Below are 6,723 nucleotides of genomic sequence, written 5' to 3' on the forward strand. Positions count from 1 at the left end.
GTATAATCAAAGTATACAAACTCCCCCATGATTTTAGCATAAAAAGGCAGAAGATCAGATTTGGTTTGTATCAAGTCACAGAAGGTTTACCGATGACGTTAAGAGAAGGATGAAAATAAGAGGTTTTTGTTTCCTCTAACGTGTTCCCACTTTTCTGAAACAGCGTTGTGGAAAGATATTAGCATATTTGGTACCTCTTGGGACTTTTTTAAAGGGTGCTTTAAAAATATCTTCTTTGCAATATCCATAACACGAGGAAGGTGAGACTCTCACAAGCTTAACAGGAGAAATAGATCAGAAACTTTTTTTTTTCTAAATAAGGAACTTATTTTCATGGTGCCTGGTCTCTCTGACCTAAATTGCAGTAATTCAGTATGTGTGAAATTACCTTTTCTAGGACGAGAAGATCATAGCAAAAAAAAAAAAAAAAAAAAAAAAACAGGAGACAAAAAATGGTGAGAGAAAGAGAAAAGAATATACAATATAGGCAAGAGTTCAGGCTGTCTGATAAAGAGCTTGAGAATAATAAGAAACTAAGTACTTATAGCAAAGCAAACTCAGAAATGGAAACTGCAAACTGCTAATAAGAAGGACTAGCAATTATCTCCACTGAGCAGCCATGTTTAGGGGAGGTCAGAAGGTCTTTTAAGAACTAAAATAAAAAGATGTTCAGGCCGAAGTACGGCATCTGAGTTCTCTATTTCTAGGGCTTATTTTATTAAACTTTTTATCACTTTCAAGTTCATGATGATGGCAGAGCAGATTTATTTCTGTAATTAAATGGATTGTTATTTACCAGCAGATATAAAGCTGGCATAAAAAGACACATGATCAGTAACATAGTTCAGACTTTATGAATTATTAGTAAAGGCTGATGAATGGGATTGTTATTCCTCTGCACACAAGTTTGCGAATTGTGTTTTAGGTCTGAACACTTGCAGCAGATCAGCAAAAGCCAGTTACCAGCAATTCGTGACCATCCATAGTTCTTTCTCCCCCACTCCTTTGCTTCAGGATCAGTCATAAAAATATCTCAAAATATAAGCTTTTCATAGTGCTGTGGTCTGCACTTGAACAATGTGAGTTACAGTCATAATATTATCGCTGGCAGGTGTTATATTGTGGGTTGGATTTTGTAAACTGGGATTTGATGTGTGGGAGCATCAGCTTGGGGCTGGAGCTTCACATGTTAGGGGTGGGTGGTGTATGCACAGACAGGTTCTACATGAGTCAGTCTGATACAGAGTTAGCATTTTTACATGGTTGAGGAAACTTCTGGAGGATAATAATGACTTAACTCTGAGTCTCAAGGACCTTGAAATTATTAAATCTTAAAGGATCTATAATAGAGAGAAAGAATATTATAAAAATGGTGCAGTTTTTGTGGCAGGAAAGGGGAAACAAAGTAGGAATGTCATGTCCAGAATCCACAATAAATCTCTGCTGAACTTTTTCAATCCACGATAAACCTTTTGAGTTCATATGTTTAAATAATTCTGCCCATAAAATCTACCGAAGTTGACCAAATTGAGTTTGTGGATGAATGATAAAAGAACATACAATTTTAAGTTTGAAAAGTTTAATAAACCTCTATCAGATTTTGCATAGAAGAACATCAAATGTCTCTTTCCCTTTCTAGTGTTAGCCATAAACTACTGGGAGTCAAACTTTTGAGCTTTGCAAAGAAGAGTGAAGACAAGAACAGACCTAATGGTAACATAGTCCATTTGCTAATATAGTTCAGTCAAGATGAGTATGGTTCTGCTACGTTAAAAAAATATCCCGCTGGCTGATCATGGTGGCTCACACCTGCACTCCCAGCACTTTGGGAGGTTGTGGCAGACAGATTGCTTGAGCTCAGGAGTTCGAGACCAGCCTGGGCAGTAGAGCGAGGCCTCATCTCTACTAAAAAAAAAAAATCACCTGGGCATGGTGGCACACATCTGTAGTCCCAGGGACTCAAGTCCCTGTAGTTCCAGCTACCCCCAGCTGAGATGAGAGGATTGCTTGACCCCAGTAGATTGAGGCTGCAGTAGACCAAGACTGAGGCTCGGTAAGCTGTGATCACGCCACTGCACTCCAGCCTGGACGACAGAGCAAGACCCTGTCTCAAAAAGAAAAAATATTCCCCATATCTCAGTGGTTCAAAGCAACAATGGACTTTCTCTCTCTCTCTCTCTTTTTTTTTTTTTTTTTTTTGTTTGTTTCCTTGAGATGGAGTCTCACTCTGTCACATAGGCTGAAGTGCAGTGGCACGATCTCAGCTCACTGCAACCTCCACCTCCCAGGTTTAAGCGATTCTCCTGACTCAGCCTCCCGAGTAGCTGGGACTACAGACCTGCACCACCACACCTGGCTAATTTTTGTATTTTTATTACAGACAGGGTTTAGCCATGTCGGCCAGGCTGGTCTTGAACTCCTGGCCTCAAGTGATCCACCCACTCAGCCTCCCAAAGTGCAGGGATTATAGATGTGAGCCACTGTGGCCGGCTGGCAATAGACTTTCTTATGCCATATGTCTATCTTGGGTCTGCAGGAGTCTCTTCTTTCCATTGTCTTCAGTCAGTGACACGAGTTGATGGACTTTCCACTATGTGGAATATCTCTTTAACTTTGGCAGATGTAAGAAAATGTGATGAATTGTGCCTCAGCTCATAAAGACCACATCTCACATATTATAGGTCTAAGCAAGTCACCTGCAGGCCCAACTTCAAGTGCAATCCTACTGTAGGATCAGAATGAGGAAAACCAGAAATACTTGATAAATGGCCACAATAACTGCCACATCCTAAGAGCTATCTTTTCTTATGTGTTATTCTATTTTGCACTGCTGTAAAAGAACACCTGGGACTGGGTAACTTATAAAGAAAAGGGGTTTATTTGGCTCATAGTTCTGCAGGCTGTACAAGTATGGCAGCAGCATCTGTTCAACTTCTGGTGAGGGTTCAGGAATCTTTTATTCATGATGGAAGTCGATGAGGGGAGCAAGTGTGTCACATGGTGAGAAAGGAAGCAAGAAAGAGGAGGGAGGTCCCAGACTCTTTTTTAACAACCACATCTTGTGTGAACTCATGACCATAGGGAGGGCACAAACCCATTTGTGGAGGTTCTGCCCCCGTGACCCCAACACCTCCCACCAGGCTCTACCTTCAACACTGAGGATGACATTTCAACATGAGATTTGGAGGGGGGCAAACCTCCAAATCATATCACCCTGATGAACACTGTTCCTCTAAAAATGTACGCTTTGCTCTTATACATCCCCCACCCCTCTTTCTCTCTCACTGCTTAAAATTATCCCAACAGACATCTCTGGATTGGATGAAGGCTGTAGTTTCAGAAACGCTGAGTTCGACTGCTAGAGGGATCGTAGAGAATATTTGATCCCTCCTCTCACTTTACACATAAAATAGATGAGAGAAATGTGACCTGGCTATGTTAAATTATACCTAATTGCACAAACTGAGTTAATGTCAAAGGTGAGCCCTGATTCTGAATCAGCATCTTTTCTGTTACATGATAGAGTGTCCTTTGGGATACTATAGCAATAACTGCAGTTTTTGAAGAACTTCAATTGGAATTTCAATAATTTTCTACATACAAAGCAAAATACTTACAACTTTTGTTTTTGATAATGTGCTGGATATGTCTATATTCTTGACACTTACAAACCCTCTTTGATATAAGTTGATAGGTTTGGGACACTTGAATTTCACTAACAATTATATTCCCAGTGCCAAAAGTAATATCTGGCACATAGAAAGTGTTGAATTAATATTTCTTAGGTTTCTTCATTTCTTCTTTGCATATTCATTTATCCACTCTTGCTAGTGAGTTCAAGAGAGTTCTGTTTTATTCATTTATGCAGAATCAGTCTTTAGCAAAATGCTTAGGTGATAGCACTTAGTTAATTTTTGGGATGAGCGCATAAATAAAAGGAATAGTAAGCTATCATTAGTTTTAACTAATGAAGTCTACAAGGGAAATCTGAATTACTAGACAGGCTGAACTATAATACATTTTTCAAAGAAATCTGATTTTGTTTAAGTTCATATAAATGATAAGAAAGCTAGCAATGTCAGTCAAAAGATTCTTCTTGAAATGTTTACCTCACGTGAAATTTACCTGCACACTTGTGAAATGAAGTGAAATTCTCACAGATCATTCACTAAATCTGTTTTTTTCCTTATTGTCATTAGCAAAGTTTAAAAAACTAATTATTAAGTCTACAAGGGAAAACTGAATTACTAGAAAGGCTGAACTATAATACATTTTTCAAAGAAATCTGATTTCATTTAAGTTTATATAAATGATAGGAAAGCTAGCAATGTCAGTCAAAAGATTCTCCTTGAAATGTTTACCTTACATGTAAAAATTAAGCTGCTCATTTGTGAAATGAAGTGAAATTCTCACAGATCATTCAATAAATCTGTTTTTTTTCTTATTATCATTAGCAAAGTTTTAAGCGACCTGCCATCAGTCCCATTTTAGATGTGTTTAAACAATTTGGAACACTTAGCCAGGCTGACCATGAGCTAGCAAGTATGCAGGTGGACTTGATTTGAATTTATTGTAATTATCTTATTCACATTTATCTTTAAGCTGTTGGTTTGTATGTGCTTAAATGTGGTATATTTAAATATTTATCATGATTCTTTTATCAGCATGTCTTACTTTCAAAGTGCATAAACTGCTCATTTCTTTTTCAGCAAAACATTCAGCCTCCAAGTCAAAGATCTCAGGTGTTGTATTGACCAATATACAAAAGATTAAAATATAGTATAAGTGCAAACCCCAAGGCAAACACTCCCTTCAGTTGAGTCTCCTCTAGCCCCCACCTCATTTTCCTTAGTGTTCCTTTGACATCCAGCAGCTTAATGGAAAACCTCTGATTGTGTTCCCTGACTAGACTCATCCCTCTGGGGATGTATTGGTTTAATGTTATAACATACCGAGATTTGTGTGTATGTGGTGGGGCTGGGGGGAGGAACAGATTATTTTGTACTTTTTATTTCCCAGTTGAAGAAAGTTAAAAATCAAAAGAGCTGATCTAAACGGCACAATGAGTTTGGCTTCCAGGGGACTGCCTGGAGCAAACAGCACTGTTAGCATCGATAACCGAAATGCGACAAGCTCCTCATCCACTTCCTTTGGAGAAGCAGACCTCAGCATTCTGATATATCCTAGGAACAGCTATCTCTACATTATAGTAAAGAGAAATGAATATTTTTACTAACTATTACATGACAATCCCTGAAAAACAATCTATGTTAGACGCTACATGACCAAACTTCATGAAAGCATGTAAATGTTCTGTTTTCTCTGTCTTACCTCCCATCTCCATAAACAGTCCTTATTCTCTTTCTCAGCGGACTTTGCAGTCAGTCAAGCTGATTTCTATTATTTTACCTTCCCATCTCTCTCCTCCTCCAAGACACACACACAAGCCCAGAGACACACACATACACATACAAGCGCGCACACACACACACACATACACACACGTTGTCTGTACTTATTTTTGTAAAAAAAAGCAAAATAAAAAATCTTGCTTTCTTCAGTAAGGATTCTCATCTATTCAGAAATGTAAAATAGTAAGTCCTTTTAGAGGGCAAGAGAGACTGTCTATAGCACAGCATGGTATTTTTCTTGTTACTCATATAGGAACTGGTACCCTGTCCTGTGTCAAATTTTGTCCCATGCTTGAATTAACATATTCATTCATTTAGTCAACAAATATTTATTGAATGACTACAATGTGCCTGACATTTTGCAAAAGATGAGCCCAATATTTAATAATGATTCACCAATTCATGATTTGTTTGACCAAAAAACATTCATGTCATTATCAGTAAAGATTTCTTGCATGGTGATGGCCACAAAGCATTATCACAGGTAGTATTGGGAGGAGGAGGCAATGTTTATGACATTAAGAAAAGACAGCTAGCTCTCTTGGACCTCTGCAATTAATAGAAGAAATACTAGTATCATAAAAATAAAGCTTCAAGGTCTACCTTTGTAACTGGACACTTATATACTTATTCCCGGCCTGAGAGTAATATATTACAGATTCAAAGGTGTCTGAACAGTAAATAAATTAAAACATCACACGAAAGAGAAGTAATAGGAAGTGAGAGTTGGAATGGATCTAGAAGTTATAAGGTTTAAAATTCTCATTTCATGTATGATAAAACTAAAGAGCACACAGAGTAAAGACAATTTTACACATCTTGGTAGGTCTTTCCAACTTCGGAGCATGCGATCATGGCTTCTCTTTGTTGATGTAAGAGTTGGTTTTGGTGGTGAGGGCTTGGTGAGTCAGGGCTTGCTGGGTTGGACATGACGTTTGAATACACAGTTAAAGAATTCATCTAATAACATGCAGCTGCAACTGCAAATGACCGTGGTGGGGATATATAAAAAAGTGGAATTAATGAACCAAGATACAGTAATTCTGTCCCTCATTCAATAATTGATATACAAAAAGACATTTTCTTATGTGAAACTTAAAATAGTACGACCAAACAGATCCCCTAGCTATCATTAAGTGCAAAAAATGGCTATCAACAGAATCCAGAATATTTTCAGGTTAACTAGGCCCTCTAACTTCTCTTTTGAATTGGGTTTCCTCATTTTTAATTATCTGATAATCATACTTGAAAGCCGCTTTGGTCTGAATTACTTAAATAATTTAGGTAAAGGATGGGTTTCCTTAGCCTGAAT

This window comes from Gorilla gorilla, chromosome 2 (genome assembly GCF_029281585.2).
Source record: "Gorilla gorilla gorilla isolate KB3781 chromosome 2, NHGRI_mGorGor1-v2.1_pri, whole genome shotgun sequence".
Lineage (NCBI taxonomy): Eukaryota > Metazoa > Chordata > Mammalia > Primates > Hominidae > Gorilla > Gorilla gorilla.